The following is a 20,696-nucleotide window of genomic DNA, read 5'->3' on the forward strand; positions in this document are numbered from 1 at the left end:
AGTAGAACTTACGAGAATTTTCAAGAACCTTTTAGAATTTTCTAGAACTTTCCATTGCAATATATATACAGGGGCTCACCACTTACCACTTCAGTTTAGTTTTAGCTGCCTAAGTGAACACATAGACCTATCCAAGGAAGCTTTATCTTTGCCTTTGGGACAGCAGGGACACCGCAGCTCACTACAACAGGAAGCTCCGGCTACAACGGACCGAGTTCTCTGTGTGGAGCTACAATGTCAAGTGTGCGCCACTAGGGGACCTACAGAAGGTATTGTTCCCACCATTGCACGTAAAATTGGATCTTATGAAACAATTTGTCACAGCTCTTGATAAGTAGTCTGTAACCTTCAAGTACCTTCGAGACTTCTTCTCTAAGCTGTCTGAGGCAAAGGTCAAAGCTGGTGTCTTCGTTGGACCACAAATAAAAAAGATCCTGGAGTGCACAGAATTCCCAAAGAAGCTGAGTAGGAAGGAAAAAAAAGCTTGGGGCAACTTTGTCGCAGTGGTTTGGGGCTTTTTGGAATCACAAGGCCGAAAATTATGTGGAATTGGTTGAGGCTCTGGTGAAGAATTACGGCAAAATGGGCTACAGGATGTCCCTGAAAGTCCATATCCTCGACGCTCATCTTGATAAATTGAAGGAGAACATGGGAGAATACTAAGAGGAGCAAAGCGAGCGCTTCCACCAAGATATACTGAACTTTAAACGCTGTTACCTGGAGCGTATAACAAAAATATGATGGGAGAGTTTATTTGGGGGCTTACACGTGAAAGTAGTTTACATCACAGTCGCAAATCTCGAAAACTACTCACTTCTAAACATATTTGTATAACTTTAGTATAAATACATGTAAATCTTAATTCATATGTTGTTTTATTCAGACCTTATGTAAATAAAAATGTGCAAATTTGCCCGTTTTTACATAGAAAATAGGTTAATTTCTAAATTTCATTATCCAGGTCACAAAAGCAAAACTTGAACGGAATAATGACCATTTTCTGCACTTTTACAATATAAGCAATTAAGAAGTAACACATACTATCCAGGAACAAAGTTTGTGTTACATAGTGTAATTAGAGTTGACGCATGTAACTATAATTGCGGTTGAAACATGTTTGGTTTGTTTTGAATTTCTCGCAAAGCTACTCAAGGGCTATCTGCGCTAAACGTCCCTAATTTAACAGTGTAAGACTGGAGGGAAGGCAGCTAGTCATCCCCACCCACTCAGATTACGAGTCGAACGCCTTAACCCACCTGGCCATGCCGGGCCCTTGGTTGAAACATGTAACGTATAATTTCTGTTGACACTGTAACCTATAACTCTGGTCGAAACATGTAACCTGTTGCTTGTTTTAACATACGTAAGTTGTAACTTGTGTTGACGCATATAACTCATAACATGTGTTGATCGCGCTGAGAGTGACTTTTAGTACTGATGATTATTCTTCATCTCAAAACAAAGACTTGAATCAGAGCACTAAAATCTTAACATTACTACATTATAGAAACTTGAATATGTTTGTAAATGTCTTCACATTAAAATGTCTTTATATGCTTTCCTCTTAACATTTGTGTAAATATCTTCACATTAAAATGTCTTTATATGCTTTCCTCTTAACATTTGTGTAAATGTCTTGACATCAAAACACTATTGAGAACTAATATCTCGGCAAATTTCTTCACATTAAAATGTCTTTATATGCTTTCCTCTTAACATTTGTGTAAATGTCTTGACATCAAAACACTATTGAGAACTAATATCTCGGCAAATTTCTTCACATTAAAATGTCTTTATATGCTTTCCTCTTAACATTTGTGTAAATGTCTTGACATCAAAACACTATTGAGAACTAATATCTCGGCAAATTTCTTCACATTAAAATGTCTTTATATGCTTTCCTCTTAACATTTGTGTAAATGTCTTGACGTCAAAACACTATTGAGAACTAATATCTCGGCAAATTTCTTCACATTAAAATGTCTTTATATGCTTTCCTCTTAACATTTGTGTAAATGTCTTGACATCAAAACACTATTGAGAACTAATATCTCGGCAAATTTCTTCACATTAAAATATTACTACACTAAGTTTAACGTTACTTCTAATTAAAATTTATTAAAAAAATACGTTAAAATGTTTGTACGTTATCGTAACGTTAATGTTTCGGTAGTTTTATATTCTTGTGAAGACCATGCATTGTTACCAAGTTGTAGTTTGTACGAATTAGGTGTCCCCATTTTTATCATACATTAATGTAGATAGTTGTGAATGATTTTATATAAGTTATACCTATATAAATATAGGTTATATAACAGTGTGGTAGTCCTTTGCTTGATCTCATTTCTTCACTTGAGTCAAGGCACACAATAACTTAACAATACAGTCATACTTTGTTCTAATTCTTGTTGTCGCCTAGAACACTAACGAATAAAAAACAAACCTGCAGATTTTCGTATAAGCTTTGTTTAGCGCTTTTATTTGAATGACGTCAGTACCACAAAGAACAAACTAACAGTACGTTGTATATTTGTTTGTTTTCGAATTTCGTGCAAAGCTACCCGAGAGCTATCTGCACTAGTCGTCCTTAACTTAGCAGTGTAAGACTTCAAGGAAGAAAGCTAACCACCACCACCCATCGTCAACTTTTGGGTTACTATTTTATCGACGAATAATGGAATTGACTGTCACATTATAAAGCCCTTACGGCTGAAAGGGCGAGCATGTGTGGTGTTACGAGGATTCTAATCCGAAACCTTCAGTCGAGCGCCCTTAACATCTTGTCATTCTTGGCAAGTGTATCGTAGGTTAGGGAATTAAAATATAACCATATGGAAAAAATTATAAATAATAGTGTATTTTGTTAACTGAAATCTGTTTGAATATACCAATGAGGAACCTCACAGTGTATTCCAACATGTGGGAAGCTATCAATGTGTACTGCCTGTAAGTCGGTCAAGAAGGGCGTGGGCACGTATTCTCTAATGTATCTGTATCATTGAAATCAATCACATTTTAGGTTAGAGACCAAAAAACAGGAATGGCCACTGCACGTTTTGTTGAAGGTAGAACAGGGCATTACCCTAAAACCAGCTGTTGAAAGGTATCTATAAAACAGGAAGCAGAGGTGACTTTCTAGTTTAGAAGAAACTAGAACAACAAGAGTGTGGTTTTAGCCGTTTGATCTGAGGAAGCTTACGATGCTTTCAGCGGTAAGTTATACCTGTAAGTAAAAACCCGAAATACATTTCACAATTCTATCGTTTAGATTGTTTTCCTCACGTTTATTTTTTTTAAGTATGTAAAATAGGTTTGTCCTGCGAAACAAATTTGTCGATATTATTTTCTGAACAAATTCTAACTGTATGGAACAAGCTTAATCCAAAAGAGTTACTATGTGTTATGGTTTTCTTTTAAAAATCGATTCTCTACGAAATAAGAGAACAAAGAGACCTACATGACTAATGTGAGAACATTCACACCTTATAACCATGAATCTTTTACGTAAGGGTTAGTTACTTAGTTATCACCATTAGATTCCATCTAGGAATATAAGGCCGCAATCGCTTGCGGATTCTTCAACAAGTATTTAAGTGAGTAGCTTGTTAGCCCACTGCACCGAGCCGTCCCTAATTTAGTAGTGTAAGACCAGAGGGAAGGCAGCTAGTCATCACCACTCACCGCCAACTCTTGGGCTACTCTTTTACCAACGAATAGTGGAATTGACCGTAACATTATAACGCCCCCACGGCTGGGAGGGCAAGCATGTTTGGCACGACGCGGGCGCGAACCCGCGACCCTCGGATTACGAGTCGCACACCTTACCCGCTTGGCCATGCCAGGCCTTTACGTAGGGGTAGTGTATTAAAATTATCACATGGGACTGTGAATAGTGTATTAAAAATTATTACATGGGACTGTGAATAGTGTATTAAAATTATCACATGGAACTCTAAACAGTGTATTAAAATTATTACATGGGACTGTGAATAATGTATTAAAATTATCACATGGGACTGTGAATAGTGTATTAAAAATTATTACATGGGACTGTGAATAGTGTATTAAAATTATCACATGGAACTCTAAACAGTGTATTAAAATTATCACTTGGGACTGTGAATAGTGTATTAAAATTATCACATGGGACTGTGAATAGTGTATTAAAATTATCACATGGGACTGTGAATAATGTATTAAAATTATCACATGGGACTGTGAATAGTGTATTAAAAATTATTACCTGGGACTGTGAATAGTGTATTAAAATTATCACATGGAACTCTAAACAGTGTATTAAAATTATCACTTGGGACTGTGAATAGTGTATTAAAATTATCACATGGAACTCTAAACAGTGTATTAAAATTATCACATGGAACTCTAAACAGTGTATTAAAATTATCACATGGAACTCTAAACAGTGTATTAAAATTATCACATGGAACTCTAAACAGTGTATTAAAATTATCACATGGAACTCTAAACAGTGTATTAAAATTATCACATGGAACTCTAAACAGTGTATTAAAATTATCACATGGAACTCTAAACAGTGTATTAAAATTATCACATGGAACTCTAAACAGTGTATTAAAATTATCACTTGGGACTGTGAATAGTGTATTAAAATTATCACATGGGACTGTGAATAGTGTATTAAAATTATTACATGGGACTGTGAATAATGTATTAAAATTATCACATGGGACTGTGAATAGTGTAATTAGAATTATTACATGGGACTGTGAATAGTGTATTAAAATTATCACATGGGACTGTGAATAGTGTATTAAAATTATTACATGGGACTGTGAATAATGTATTAAAATTATCACATGGGACTGTGAATAGTGTAATTAGAATTATTACATGGGACTGTGAACAGTGTATTAAAATTATCACTTGGGACTGTGAACAGTGTATTAAAATTATCACTTGGGACTGTGAACAGTGTATTAAAATTATCACTTGGGTCTGTGAATAGTGTATTAAAATTATCACATGGGACTGTGAATAATGTATTAAAATTATCACATGGGACTGTGAATAGTGTATTAAAATTATCACATAGGACTGTGAAGATTTTAATGTTGATAAATTCTTGCCCCAAACTGTTGCTCACAACTTTAAGGTCATGAAGCGTTAGAAAATTGAGAAGAGATGCTGTTAACGAGCTACCTGCAATCTCTCGTTGTTTGGCTTTACGGAAACATTCGAATCTGCTCACTTCCGTTAGAGATATAAGAGTGTTTTCAACTCGAATATTTCCTATATAAATAAATTAAAAATCACAGTTAATATTTTCGTCTTCTTGCTAAGTAGTTTATTTTATGAAACAGTTGTAACCAAATAGTCAAAGCGATTGCTTGTTTCCAGCGGAGTTTCGTCATATAACGCATCATTTCCAGAAAACTTTTGACAATACGATAGTTTCTGTAACTAGCTTCATTTGCTGGTACCTTTAATAAAAGTTTTGAGCCAGACTACTTTTTTACCACTCAAAACTTACTTATCTTTCGCGTTAACAGGCAGGGTAAGGAACTGCTTTTGAATTTCGTTACAAGTTACTTTAACCGTGTAAGACTGGGGCGAAATTAGATGTTATGTTAATTTACGTTGAGTATTTATAAATCTGTCCATGAAATACTTTCACAATTTTGGTTCCATTCTTGGTAGGTAGTTCGGGGTGTCCCAAGACACACAGGTATGAAGAATTTGGGATTAGGTGTTTTCAGGATTGCTGAACCTAATCCTGGCATCGGACTTTGTGCTCATGCCTTCTCCCTTGAGACCCCTGTGGGGCTACTTGACTCTGTCTGTAACCTCACCCACAAATTAATGTGCCCAAGTACCATTAACGGAAGTATGGAACCCCTTCCTTCTTGAGTGGCTACCAAAGAAATATGGGGTAGTGGTAGAGATTTATTGAAACAATGGTGCCCTTATGAACAATGAGGAGATATTTAAAGGATATTTTGTACTTTTTTGGGGATAAATAAGCTACTCTGAGTTTTGTACGAGCGAAACCTCAGCAAGGTATTTATAATGTTTTAAACTGTAAAACATACGAAGGACTGGCGGGAATTTAGTTTAATCTTTACTTCACCAAGTCCTTATATGTAAATCTCGATGGAGTGAGGGTCATATTTTAACCCAAAAACTGTCAGGTTGGGAATCTGTTCTGTATTTACAACTTTGTTATGAAGACATGTTTAAATAGTTAATTGTTTTGTTCTATTAGATTAAGTAAGAATTTTAATAATACACTTATTACTTTTTTCACTTAGTACAAACTCAGTGCTGATTAATAAGTAATTATAGTTTTTTTCTGAATGTTTTAACACAAATTTAGCTTCGCAAGGCGGTATGTGCCAAATCTGGAAGACAATAATTTTTCAATGTTTAACTAAATCGCAGACTTTAACTTATTTATAAATATTGATTTTTGAACTTTATTTTAAACGTTTATTTTATATTGATCCCAAATTAGTCTTTAACTAATGTGGTAATACATGTTTAGTAATAAATATTAAGTATGAAGACACTCATTCTACATCAACAGTAAGTAATTATATTATATATTAAGAATTGTTATTTATCCACACTGAATTTCAGCAACTCGCAATCATCTTGGTGTTGATGGTGAGCTCTGTTCTATCAGGGTATCTGTACGACAATAATCTATACTCTGGCTACATAGATCCCTACGAACCAGTATACGGTCATGGTAGATCCTATGGGTTTGGCTTTGGAGTAGGGTATGGGTTTCAGCCTGAGGTTGCCGCAAACGACCCTGTTCTTCTTGGACACTACTAATGTTTTATGGTGAGAAAATATATCACTGTTATACATGTAAATCATGAATAATACTTTAACAATTAGTTCAATGACAGATGATTAACGTTCAAATTTTCTTGTTTGGACCACCCATTCTTTGTAATGTTTGTAAACTACTAACATGTTTATTGTATCCTATTCGGGTCTGATGAGGTCTGGTATTTGCTGAAAAGCTTCGTCAGTATTAAATATAGCAGAGATAGTGTGGTTGACATATTACTACATTCTTCTTTACTTTCACTGATTTCGTCCTATGACGCTGTGGTCACTTGACCAACTCCTGGATCAAAAAAAGAAAAGAAAGTCTCGCTTACTGTTTTGCCAGTTCTTTTGAGTTAAATTATAGTGAAGTATATCATATGACTATAAAAATAATTATATGTTAAAATAAATAATTAAATGTAAAAATGAATAACTCGTTCAGTACTAAAATAAACAAAAATTGGTGTTAATAAAAATAATAAGCATAATTCTGACTTGTAATGACTTAGCTAAGACTGATAAAATTCACAGTTCATCAGCTTAATGTAGTTCACACAAAAACAGTTGATGTTAAGCAGTTGATGATATAAATGGTACCAAGACAACTGAGTGGAAACATTAAAGATTTGGATCCATTTATTCGTCATTGCACAAACTATGGTACTATCTCCTGTTTGTTCTTGTTTTATGAAAGACATACACATCAGCTGGCCTTCAAATTCAAGTTACCTAGTCCAACTCAAGACTTACATGATTTTATCATGTTTCTCAACATTCTCTACCATCTTTAGAAGCTTCGTGTCACACGCTGTTTCCAGATGCACAATCTCATCCTTGATGGCTGATAAACTCTCCAGTCATAGATCTGTTAAACACTTTTGAGATATTCCTTCCAAAAAATGATCCCGGACATGCTGGTTTCCAGATGAAAAAATGTCTCTGATTATTTCCACCCGCTAGTACAGCGGTAAGTATATAGATTTACAACACTAAAATCAAAGGTTCGATTCCTCTTGGTGGGCTCAGCAGGTAGCCCGTTGTGGCCTTGCTATAAGAAAAACTCACACTCACTTACTCTGAATATTTATCCTACCTGAATATCATATCCATTCCTCGTATCTCACACATCTTCGCCACTATTTAATTAAAGTTTTGAACTCTTTCAAAGTCATCCATAGCCACAATGATCTGAAGTTTTATCTCACGGCCGAAGAAAGGGCTTAATCTTTTTGTTGCCCTCCAGATTCATAGGCTGAAAATAAATGACAAACGGGTAAAACTACTGCATTTGGAATATCCCAGCTGACCTAAAGCCTTGATATTGAACAAAATGTTTCGAAGATGTAGCAGATATAGCGTGGTTGTGGTATGATTATATTATTCTTTACTTACACTCATAAATTAATATATTAACAAACAACTTAGAGTTGGATTATTGGTGGATTCTTGTCTCCTCTTCCATCTGACTTTACAGTGACTTAGATGGATTATTGCTGGATTCCTGTCTACTTTAATTTGACTTTTCAGTGACTTAGATGGGTTACTGGCGGATTCTTGTCCACTTCCATCTAACTTTTCATTGACTTAGATGGGTTACTGGTGGAATAAACTTCAAGAGTGTAATATGGATCTTTCAACTCTAATAATTTAAAGTAAAGCTTGAAAGATAAACACGGTAGGTTTAGGTGACACTCGCTTTTTCAGAATGTCACAGTGATAATTGTTTGAATATGAAAGTTATACAGACCGATGTTGTAAACACAGTTACTCTAAAACAAAGGTTTTGTATTTGATAGCCAATTAGTGTCTGTTGACTATGTTTAAAATACGTTCTACTAGTTTTTAAAGTCTTACTGATAACGTTTATATTACTGTTTTAGATCATTTCTGACATATTGACCCGTAGTACAATACCGATGAAAGAGTTGACAAAGTCAGTAATATGTTTTCTAATAGATTTAAGTATTTTTAATATTTCATTGGAAGAAAATGATATATACACAAGATTGTACTCTTTATAATAAAACTTTGAGCAGTGTGTGTTTCCTTATAGCAAAGCTACATCGGGTTGTCTGCTGTGTCCAACAAGTAAAATCGAGTCTCTGATTACAGCGTTGTAAGTATGAAGACTCACCGTTTTCTCTCTGTAGGATTTCTTTGAACAGACGAAAGATAACCACCAATAACACAATGTAACAAAATTTTTACTTTTTCTTGTTCCTGAGTAGAAGGTGTTATTTCCCAATTGCTTATGCCTAAAGTAAGTGAAAAAGACCTATTTTTCTCTTCAAACTTTGTTTTTGTGACCTGGGAGCGTATAACGAAAACATGATGAGAAACTATATTTGGGTGCTGATACGTGAAAGTGATTTACATCACAGTCGCAAATCACGAAAAATTACTCGCTTCTAAACATTTCTGTTCATTTTTGTATACCGTTAGTATAAATACATGTAAATCTTAATTCATATGTTGTTTTATTCAGACCTTATGTAAATGAAAATGTGAAAATTTGCCCGTTTTTACATAGAAAATAGGTTAATTTCTAAATTTAATTATCCAGGTCACAAAAGCAAAGTTTGAAGGGAATAATGGCCATTTTCTATACTTTTACAACATAAGCAATTAAGAAATAACACATACTATTTAGGAACAAAATTTATGTTAAATAGCGTAATAGTATAAGAACAAAGAATGATTTGTGATCGTGCAACAATATATGATACAAGATACCTTCAAAAAACACAAAAATACATGTAGCTATGGAAAAGTTATACATGTCACAAAAATTTCAGAACATAAAATAATACTACCAACCATAAACATGCAGAGCATTACAGAACTAAGTGTAGTCATAATACAATATCTGATTACAATTATAATTCGCTTAGTTGTGGTTAAACCCAGTTTCACAATGGGATATCTACACTCGGCCCACTCTCTTGTTTCCAAACCAGGTTTGTAACGTAATAAACTAGCAAGCTGTTATAGAATAATAGTTGGAGCAAATCTCCATAACACTACTACAGAAACGTATATGCTACCACAGGAGAGTAAATTCCATATCAGACAACCTACACTGTGGACAACAAAATGCTGTAAAAAACAAAGTGTAACTGCATGATTTGATAAGCTATCCTGGAATTTATATCTACGTTTTTAAACTTTTTTTCTTCATGTTAAAAACATAAATAAAATAAAGTAAGGATACAAATACAAAAATATGTTTCAATTATAACAACCTAAAGTTTAATATAATTATCTCTATATATTATTTTTACAATAATTTAAAATTAATGAAAATAAGGTAAATGATATGATGCTGTAACGTGTCAAATCCTTGGTCTGTTGCTTTTGTAATATTTTGATAAATATTATAACAAGTCCAACTGGTGTAAGAATAACAAATTAAATAATTTATTTTGTCAGTAACGTTTCTTGCGATCTATGTTAATTGGGGGCCCGGCATGGCCAAGCGTGTTAAGGCGTGCGACTCGTAATCTGAGGGTCGCGGGTTCGCATCCCAGTCGCGCCAAACATGCTCGCCCTTTCAGCCGTGGGGGCGTTATAATGTGACAGTCAATCCCACTATTCGTTGGTAAAAGAGTAGCCCAAGAGTTGGCGGTGGGTGGTGATGACTAGTTGCCTTCCTTCTAGTCTTACACTCCTAAATTAGAGACGGCTAGCACAGATAGCCCTCGAGTAGCTTTGTGCGAAATTCCAAAACAAACTATATTAATTGGTGGACCTAATTTCACAAATAATATTTCAACAGAAGCTTCGAAAATAATACTTTTTACGCCTAGTTCACAAATAAGTTTACCTGTAGAAATTACTCGTTAACTAATCAGTAATAAACACACGTTGATTAATTCATTAACTAGATTAATAATTAATTAACAAATTAACTCATAATACGCGGAATAACTACCAAACTAACTATGGAAATTTTATGCCATTATTCTTTTCTACTTATTGGTCAGATGTTGTTTGTCTTTGTGACGTAATGAAAAGCTCTCTCTACCAACAACATCTAACTTAAAATCCTAGAAATATACTTCACAAAGTTGTTCTTGATTGTATGTTGTAAAACACAAAATTACACAATGGACCGTCTGTGCTCTACCCACTACAGGTATGAAAACCTGGTATTTAGCATTGTAACACCAGAAACTTGTCGTTGCAGTACCAAAAATCAGATATAGCCTGAGTATTTTTGTAGTTTGTCTTCTATTGCAGTGGGAATTATAGGGAAATACCGTGCCACCATGATGAAATACAATCATTTCATCATTAATATCATGGTCACAAGGTGATATAAGTCTTCCATTGCTAAATTCATCTGTGACACAATTACTTTCTGTGTAATACACTGAAGAGGGAGAGAGTACAATAACACTTTAAGTGTTAGGATGTCATTATTGCCGTTTAATAACTTATACGCAGCAGTAGAAAAACACAAATACGCGTTTTCTGATGTTATTCCACAGATATGTCTAAATGATTCAAAAATATATAGTATTATCTATCTCTCATTTCATTGTAATTTGGATATAGACCTGTTGTCTTGTCTTTTATTCCAAAGAGTTGGCATATTTTTTCAAACAAGAATGATTAAAGATTTCGTCTGAGTGAAGTTCGAAAGATACTCCAAATCTTGGAAGAAATTCATTTACGTATTTCTTTGGTGGCCTGGCATGGCCAGAAGGATAAAACGCTCGACTTGCAATCTGAAGGTCGCAGGCTTTAACACCCGTCCCACAAATATGCTTGCCCCTTTTAGCCATGACGGCGTTATAATGTGACGATCAACCCAACTATTTAGTAGCGAAAAAGTGGCCCAAGAATTGGCTGGATGGTGGTGATGACCAGTTCTCTTCACTGCTAAATTATGAATGGAATCATTCTGTTAACCGGTTCTTTAACTGCGAAATTTGTCAGCCACTTCGGTACTGTGTTATCTGTCCTGAATATAAACAATTGATCCTATAGATAGGGATTAAAACAGTTTAGAGCTAAAAAAAATACAGGCGCTTCTTTCTTTTTCTCCTTTCTTCAACATTCATTAATTAATAACATTAAATGCCTTGCTGTAGTAGTTAATCACATGTTCTGTACTTACACCTGTGTTAACACTGTCCCCACAACAAAACCACTGACATCTGTATCAAATACAAGTAGATCTTCAATATGTACTATAAATGTAACTCACAATCTCTCTCTTATTGAAGCCTCATTTCTATTACTGTTCTCTGCAATCCGTTTTATTTTCATCACCGGAGACAATTTTCCACTTCTTGTTACGAAGTAAAACAATTGTAATTGTAGAGGAAGTTTTACAGTGAATGGTGTTTTAGTTTGGACTTTTGGGAAAATGAAGAAGAAAGTATAGCTGATGTGATTTTTATCATTCACTAATTATTTTACCAAATATTTCACGTTTGATAAAATTAGACATTATAATCTTGTACTTTATAGATGTCTTTTTGTATTTCTTTAATTTTGTTACTACAGTCTTTCTGAACTTATCCAATAATTTCTCTGTACATATTTGATGACTTATTTGATCTTTGTTTTAATAATATATAAGTTTCTTCTTCTAAAAATACATTTCTTAACACTATTTCTTCTTGGTCTTTTTTTAAAGTTGAACTGTCAAGGCCTGGTGGAAAAGGCACTCGTCTCGTAATATGTAGGTCGCGAGTTTGAATCTTGTCTAAGTTCAAATGATACTAACAAATTGATTTATTTCTTCAATAACATTTTCTATTGATTACATTCACTGGCAGATCCAAAGCCAAAAACAATGTTTCAACAGAAATTATAAACTACTGTAAGTCTAAGTTATTTGCAAGAATTCGTTGTTTACAGAATTGAAGCTTTCTGCATGGAACTTAGTTAAAGTTCAGTAAATTTATCACTGACTCGATTTGCAATAATTTCCTCACTAATCAATCGATGTCTTAATCTCTAAATCACTAACTGGCACTGAAAACAATCACTCATTAGTGATTAATTCACTGAGTTTAGTATTTATTTATTTCTTTTATCTCTTCATAATACACGAGAAATTCTTATCGTTCACATAATTCGAAGCATCATCATCATTCTTCCTCTGGTAAACAGTCAATTACATTACAATATTAAAGATATCCCAAGGATACAAACAGTCAATTACATTACAATATTAAAGATATCCCAAGGATACAAACAGTCAATTACATTACAATATTAAAGATATTACCCAAGGATACAAACAGTCAATTACATTACAATATTAAAGATATCCCAAGGATACAAACAGTCAATTACATTACAATATTAAAGATATCCCAAGGATATAAAAAATTCATAATTTGTTGATACTTTTTGAAACGTAATTTATGAGGCAACATTTATCCTACTGATGTGAGTTAATAAATTAAAGGGTGCTTAAAATTATTTTAAAATTAATAAATTGTTTAATTTAAGACAAATTTGCTCCAGAAAACAGGAAAAGGACAATAAGGAATATGAAAATTACCTGTCTGACTATGGAGGTAAAGTTGAAAATCAGGAAAAAATACCACAAATTTAAAAAGTTTAAATTTACTGAGAGAATAAAAGATTTACAGAACTACAAGAAAGTTAGAGATTTTTGTTAAAAAAGAATCTGCCAAAACAAAAAGGCCTCAGCCGAAATAGTTGGCTGATAGCACTAAAACCACGAAGAAAGTAAGGTATGATGGTTAGAGAAAGATTTATTAACTGAAAATAGGATAGCTTGCATTTGTTTCTTTTTGAATTTCGAGCAAAGCTATACGAGGGCTATTTGCGCTAGCCGTCCCTGATTTAGCAGTGTAAGACTAGAGGGAAGACACCTAGTCATCATCACCCACCGCCAACCCTTTGGCTACTGTTTGACCAACGAATAGTAGGATTGACCGTAACATTATAACGCCCCCACGGCTGAAACGGTGAGTATGTTTGATGCGATTTGGATGGGTAGCTAGTAAGACATAGCGTAAATTTGTCAATAATGTCAAACCGGAACTAGTGGTGTGTTTCGAGGGCCATTGTTTTATTTTACTTACATTAACAACAGTGATAAATTTAACACGTTTGTAATGATATTAAACTCATGGGCAATATCCGTTTGGATGAAAATGTTATGATAATGTATAATAAATTAGACTAATTTATAAGCTCAATAAATACATTCCAAATTACCTTGAATTATAACAACTGTAATGTAATGTATTTCCTCACATATTAACTATAGATGAGGACCCACTAAATAGCATGATTGAAGAAAAGGATCTTAGAATATTGGTAGGCAAGTAATCCAAATAGTGTTTCGTTGCTTATAGAATGTTAAGGCTCAATTATGGAGACCAGAAAAGATTGGAAGGGTTATCTTATGAGAAAGGTTTCGGATATCTCGAATGAATCATTTTATTTTAAGAAAAGAAAGGTGAAAGACAATTTTAATGGATTACTAGGCGAATTCATAGTATGAAGATTTGTTTCATTGTACTACACTACAGTGGAAAAGTGTTAGGACAAGATAATATTTTATCATGTTTTTTTCCATTTTATGGGCTAATTCTTACATGCCATTACAGAGTATAAATTACAACACTATAGTAATGCTTTACTGATTACTGTTAGAATTGAATGAGCCAGGGTGATAATACTTATCGTTCCTTAGAATACCCATATACTTGTACTAATGACGTATTTTAAGGGTCTGCTTGAATGAACATACTGACCTAATGTATGATCTGAAATAACTGTCACGGTACCCATGTAGTTTCTTAACTATATAAAGAGTAGCTAGCATATGGTACTGATATATATATATATGTATATACTAAAATAAATCAATTTAATAGCACTTTACAAATAAACCTAGATAAAAATAGAGTTTAATACTAATACTATCAGCTTTGTTTTATTTTTATGCGTAGAGAATAGTCAATAGAGAAAATAATTTCCATAAAAGCTTTACGTGACGCTGGTTGGACCCTTTCAAAAATTGATGCAAACTTGACATGCTCCACAAACACTATCAGGTACAACCCAGATCATGTGGCCAAGACAAGCATATTTAAAAATAGGAAGTGATGAGGCAGAATACCTAAACTTAGTAATACTGGTGTTAAGTATCTTTGGTTATGCAGCCTTCAGGACAGAAGGAAGACTGCCACGATTCGATCTCAAGCGTGAGATAAACGACCATGTATCAAATGACAGAAAAGTGTCCAGATCTACAGTATCAAGAAGACACAACAAGAATGGAATGTTTGATCGTGTGGCAGTTAAAAACCTTTTACTTCGATCTCCAAATGTTGTCAAGAGACTGAAATTTGGCAAAAAGTACAAAAACAGGATTGTTGACGATTGGAAAAGGATAAAAGATATTATGAACGGATGCGTACAAGTGTAAAATACTTGGTTCAAAGTGTGATTTTACGTAATTTTAGGTGAAAGATACCTCAGTGCATAGCACCTACCATGAAGCATGGGGAAGACAGTGTGATATTCTTCTTCTGAAGCAACAGGAGGTATTCACAAAGCAGATGGATTAATGGACCAGTGCAAGTATCATCAGATGCTGATACCTCATGGTATACCAAGTGATTTGTATATTATTGGTAAAGGATTCTTATACCAAGAAGATAATGACCATAAACATTCATTCAACCAATGTAGAAAATAGTTATCTAAGAAATTACTTAGCTACAGTCATAAAAATGATGTAATGGCCCTCACAGAGCCCCAGCCACAATCTAATTAAACATATCTGAGACTTGATAGCTCAAAAACTTCAGAATTCAAAAGTTCCTTCCAGAGAAACTTTATGGGATTTCATTAGAGACATTTGTAGTAATATCTCAAAGGACACTTTGATTAAATATGTTGTAACAATACCTGAAAAATCGTCTGCAGTTACATAAGCAAAATGGGAATACACAAAATATTAACTGTTTGCTAAGCTCAAGCACTTCCACTGAGTTTCTGTTGTACTAAATATGAAGATTAATAACATCTTGATGTTTCATCTGTAATTTATCTTCCACTGTTTTTTGAAAGTAACCTGAAATCTAATTTTTGACTAATGCACAGAACTGTATATTCTAAAGATAAGAGGATGATAATTTTAAGACTTGAAAAAGACAGGTTTACAGTTAAGATATTTTCCCCAAAAGGTATTTTATTTATGGAATGAGATGCTACTAATATGATGGAAGTCAGCATTTAATTCACAAGACCTTCTTGAAAAGTAACGAGGGAATTCAAATTCTTACTTTTATCGGTCTGAATGGAAAGTATTGAAAAACTAAGTGACCCTTTCTTGATCGTAGTTTTCCTTCCAGGTTCTAATTCTGTCTGATTCAGTAGTCTGAGCCTCTTATTCATTTCCTCTTGAAACGAACAGTTTTGATGAAGAGAGGAAAGTACATCACCTTAATCCGTTTGTCCACTGAAGATTTTAGAAGATATTAGTGGAACATTTATGTAACATGTTTTTCTTATAACATTATAAATGTATTTTAATTGTGAATAGGGAACAAATGAAAAGCTCAAACTCTATTATAATGTTTAGTCATTTATGCAAAAAGTGTTTCCAGTAATGTTGATGGATTTCAATTGCACATCTGTCTAAATAATCGAACAAATAGTCACACAAATATTTCCTAGAAAACAAGTGATATTACCCTAAATAAACAAACAAGTAACTGGACAATCATTTTCTAGAAATCAAATTGCATTATGATATAATTAAAGTTTTTTATTTTGTTAATTGAAAATACAAAATAATTGAGATTTCATATAATGTTTACAAACTAACGTTATTAAAATTGAGCTATTCTCCATTTTTCAGGAAATATCCAGTCTTCTGTTCACCGAGTTGACTACTGTTTCAAAGAAAACCAAAATATGCTAAAACATGAGTTGATAAATGTTTGGTGAAATCAGAAGAAGCAGTTTCTACAGTTTTCTGAAAGTAGTTTTCTCTTACGTATAAAATAAACAGTTACTAAATAAATTATCCAATCACTATATCTCAAAATATTTCTTACATTTAGTGTAAATAGTTTATATTCTACGGAAGAATAAATTAATTAAAAACATTATTATTGTTTCACAAGTTTGTGCTACTGTAACCACACGAAAATACAGCTTGAAGTTAAAAAGAAGAAGAAAAACATTAAATCTAATAGAAGCTAGTAAGAAGAAATGTGTTATATGTAAGTTATGAAAACTGATTACTCTTGACCACGTATATTTTATTGACATAAATATGTAAGAGTTGGAAGTGGGTGGTGATGACTAGCTGCCTTCCCTCTAGTCTTACACTGCAAAATTAGGGACAGCTAGCGCAGATAGCCCTTGAGTAGCTTTGCGCGAAATTCTAAAACCATACCAACCAAACATGCCTCCTTAGCACCGTCCTCCGAATTGTCAAAGAGGTTCGGCATTTGATTTGGTTTAATTTGTTTTGAATTTCGCGCAAAGCTATACAATGGCTATCTGTGCAAGCCGTCCATAATTTAGCAGCGACAGACTAGAGTGAAGGCAGCTAGTCGTCATCACCCACCGCCAACTTTTGGGCTACTCTTTAATCAAGGAATATCGGGACTGAGCGCCACATTATAATGTCCGGCTGAAAGGCTGAGCATGTTTGGTGAGAAAAGGTTCAAATCCGCGACCTTCAGATTGCGAGTCGAGTGCCCTACCCATTTGGCCAGATCTCGGCGTTCTGTCCTATCTCCTGCCACTCCCTAAGGGTCATTGTCAGTTTGATTATACGTCTTTGAAGCCAATCATTTCCGACTTTTTAAAATAAACTTGACATTGTTCATTACAGCCTTCATCCCAGCAGTGTAATAGGGTACAATATTCAGGTCTGACATCCATATCCTCTGGGGATTCATATACAGTTATCTGGATATTTAATCATGACAACATTGGTTTGAGCAAAAACAGTTATCTGAACGTTTAATCATGATAATACTGGTAAACCGATGACCGAAGAAGGTCGAAACGTTGTTCGCTCTTCTATGTAAAATATTTTCTCAACCCAAACGAGCCGTTTTTGCATATAAACATCACAACACTAGTTTGAGTGTATACAATCTTCTAGATGCTTAGTCATATCAACACTGGTTTGAGTGTATACAGTTATCTAGATGTATAATTATGACAACAATGCTTTCGGTGTATACAGTTATCGGAATTTTTAATTATGAAAACATTGGTTTGAATGTATACTGTTACCTGGATATTTCACAATGACAACATTCGTTTGAGTGTATACAGTTATTTGGATGTTTAATAATGACAACTGTGGTTCGAGTGTACAGTTATCTAGATATTTAGTAATCACAACACTGATTGAATGCATACAATTATCTAGATATTTAGTAATCACAACACTGGTTGAATGTATATTCAGTTATCTGGATTTTTAATCATAACGCCATTGGTTTGAGGGTAAACTGTTATCTGAATGTTTAATCCTGATAAGAGAGGTTTGAGTGTATACAGTTATCTAGATGTTTAATCGTGATAACACTGGTTTGTGTGTATACTGTTATCTGAGTGCTTAATTGTTATAACATTGGTTTTGGTGTATACAGTTGTCTCAATTATTAATCATGACAATATTGGTCTGAGTGTATATAGTTATCTGGACATTTAATCGTGACAACATTGGTTTGAGTGTATACATTTATCTGGAGCTTTAGTCATGTCAACATTGGTTTAAATGTGTAGAGTTATCTCGACCTTTAATTATTATAATACTAGTTTTAGAGTACACAGTTATCTGAACCTTTAAACATGGCAATACTGGTTTTAGTGTATACAGTCATCTGGATGTTTAATCGTATCAACATTGGTTTGAATGTATACATTTATCTAGATATGTAATCTTGACAATACTGCTTTGAGTGTATAGAGTTATCTGAATATTTAATCATGACAAAATGGCTTGAGAGTGTACGGTAATTTAAATATTCAATCATGTCAATACTGGTTTGATTGTATACGGTTATACGGATGTTTAATAATGACAGCATTGGTTTCAGTGTAAACAGCTATCTAGATGTTTCATCATCAGAACACTGGTTTGAGTGGGTACAGTTATCTAGATATATAATCATGACAACATTGACTTAATTATATAAAGTTATCATGATTTTTAATCATGAGAAAATGACTTTAGTGTGTATAGTAATCTAGATGATTAAACATGACAATACTGGTATGAATGTGTACGGTTGTCTGCATGTTTAAAAATGTCAGCATTGGTTTGAGTATATAGTTATATACATGTTTAGTCTTTAGAAAGTATACAGTTATCTAGATGTTTAATCATGACAATACTAGTTTGAGTGTATACAGTTATCTAGATGTTTAATCATGACAATACTAGTTTGAGTGTATACAGTTATCTAGATGTTTAATCGTGATAACACAGGTTTGAGTGTATACAGTTATCTGTACCTTTAATTATAACGATATTGGTTTTAGTGTATACAGTTATCTAGATGTTTAATTATGACAACATTGGTTCGGGTATACAGTTATCTAGATGTTTAATCATGACAATACTAGTTTGAGTGTATACAGTTATCTTGATGTTTAATCGTGATAATACATGTTTAAGTGTCTATAGTCATCTAAGTACTTAATCGTGATAACACTGGTTTGAGTGTGTACAGTTATTTGGGTGCTTAATCGTGATAACACTGGTTTGAGGGTATACAATTATTTGGGTGCTTAATCGTGATAACACTGGTTTGAGGGTATACAATTATCTGGATGTTTAATATGAGCTGTTGGATGCACACCCATACCTACTACATAATAATGAATACAACAAAATAACTATTCTCAAAACTATGTCTCAAAACAACATTGTTGTGTTCGATCGCAAAATTCCTCAATACAAAATGCTCGTCTTATCCGGTTCGAAACGTAATAGTTAATCGAAATAAAATAAATTTTGACAATAAATTATGTTCCTTACGAAGAAGATAGTGATAAACAGGACTAAGGTGAGTTCCATAAGTTAAAGATGTTGTAAAGTTCGTATTACTTTTTCAGGTTAGTAAATAATATGTAAGTTATCAAAACTTAAACAAAATTGTTATCGTCTTAATCTGTGTTCAGAAGTAATTAAAATCAGTGATATTTAAAATTTGTATATAAACTATAAACAACGATCATGTCTTAATTAACTCGTAATTTACACATGAAATATTTCAAACGTTATACAAAACAAAAGTAATATCCATAAGATGTAGCTTAACACGTGTAGTATTTCAAACCTTAATACAAACAACAGTAATCTCTGTTAGGGGTAGCTTACACATGTAATAGTTTAAACTTTATACAAACAACATTAATCTCTAGGCTTAAACCTAGAATATTTTAAACTTTATAGAAACAACAGTAATTTGTTTGAGGAGTAGGTTTCACGTATTAAATTTTAAACTTTATTGAAACAACAGTAATCTCCATTATGAGTAGGTTACATGTGTAATATTTTAAAATTTATAGAAAGAACATTAATCTCTGCTGGGGGTGGTTTACACGTGTGATATTATGAACTTTATACAAAGAACAGTGATCTCTGTTATTGGTAACTTATACCTGTAATATTTTAAACTTTATACAAATAACAGTAGTCTCCTTTAGGGGTACCTCACACGTACCCAGATTTTAAACTTTATACAAACAACATTAATTTCTGGTCTTGGTAGCTTGCACGTGTAATGTTTTAATCTTTATATAAATCAACAATAATCTCTGTTAGTTGCAGCTTACACGTGTAATATTTTAAATTTTTTGAAAGAACAGTAATCTCTGTTAGGGGTAGC

General features: G+C 33.4%; 1 long non-coding RNA gene across 2 annotated transcripts; it reads left to right on the forward strand.

Annotated features, from left to right (window-relative positions):
- The first annotated feature begins 3,051 nt into the window (after positions 1–3,051).
- LOC143246094 (uncharacterized) lies at positions 3,052–16,905 on the forward strand. 2 transcript variants are annotated; one of them, XR_013025781.1, is made up of 3 exons: positions 3,052–3,212; positions 6,619–6,828; positions 16,691–16,905. It is a non-coding gene; the product is annotated as an uncharacterized LOC143246094 (long non-coding RNA). The 2 variants fall into 2 exon arrangements; XR_013025782.1 differs by lacking the exon at positions 16,691–16,905 and adding an exon at positions 8,876–10,059.
- Positions 16,906–20,696: the final 3,791 nt, after the last annotated feature.

Source organism: Tachypleus tridentatus, chromosome 3, assembly GCF_004210375.1.
Source record: "Tachypleus tridentatus isolate NWPU-2018 chromosome 3, ASM421037v1, whole genome shotgun sequence".
In the NCBI taxonomy this organism is placed as follows: Eukaryota; Metazoa; Arthropoda; class Merostomata; order Xiphosura; family Limulidae; genus Tachypleus; species Tachypleus tridentatus.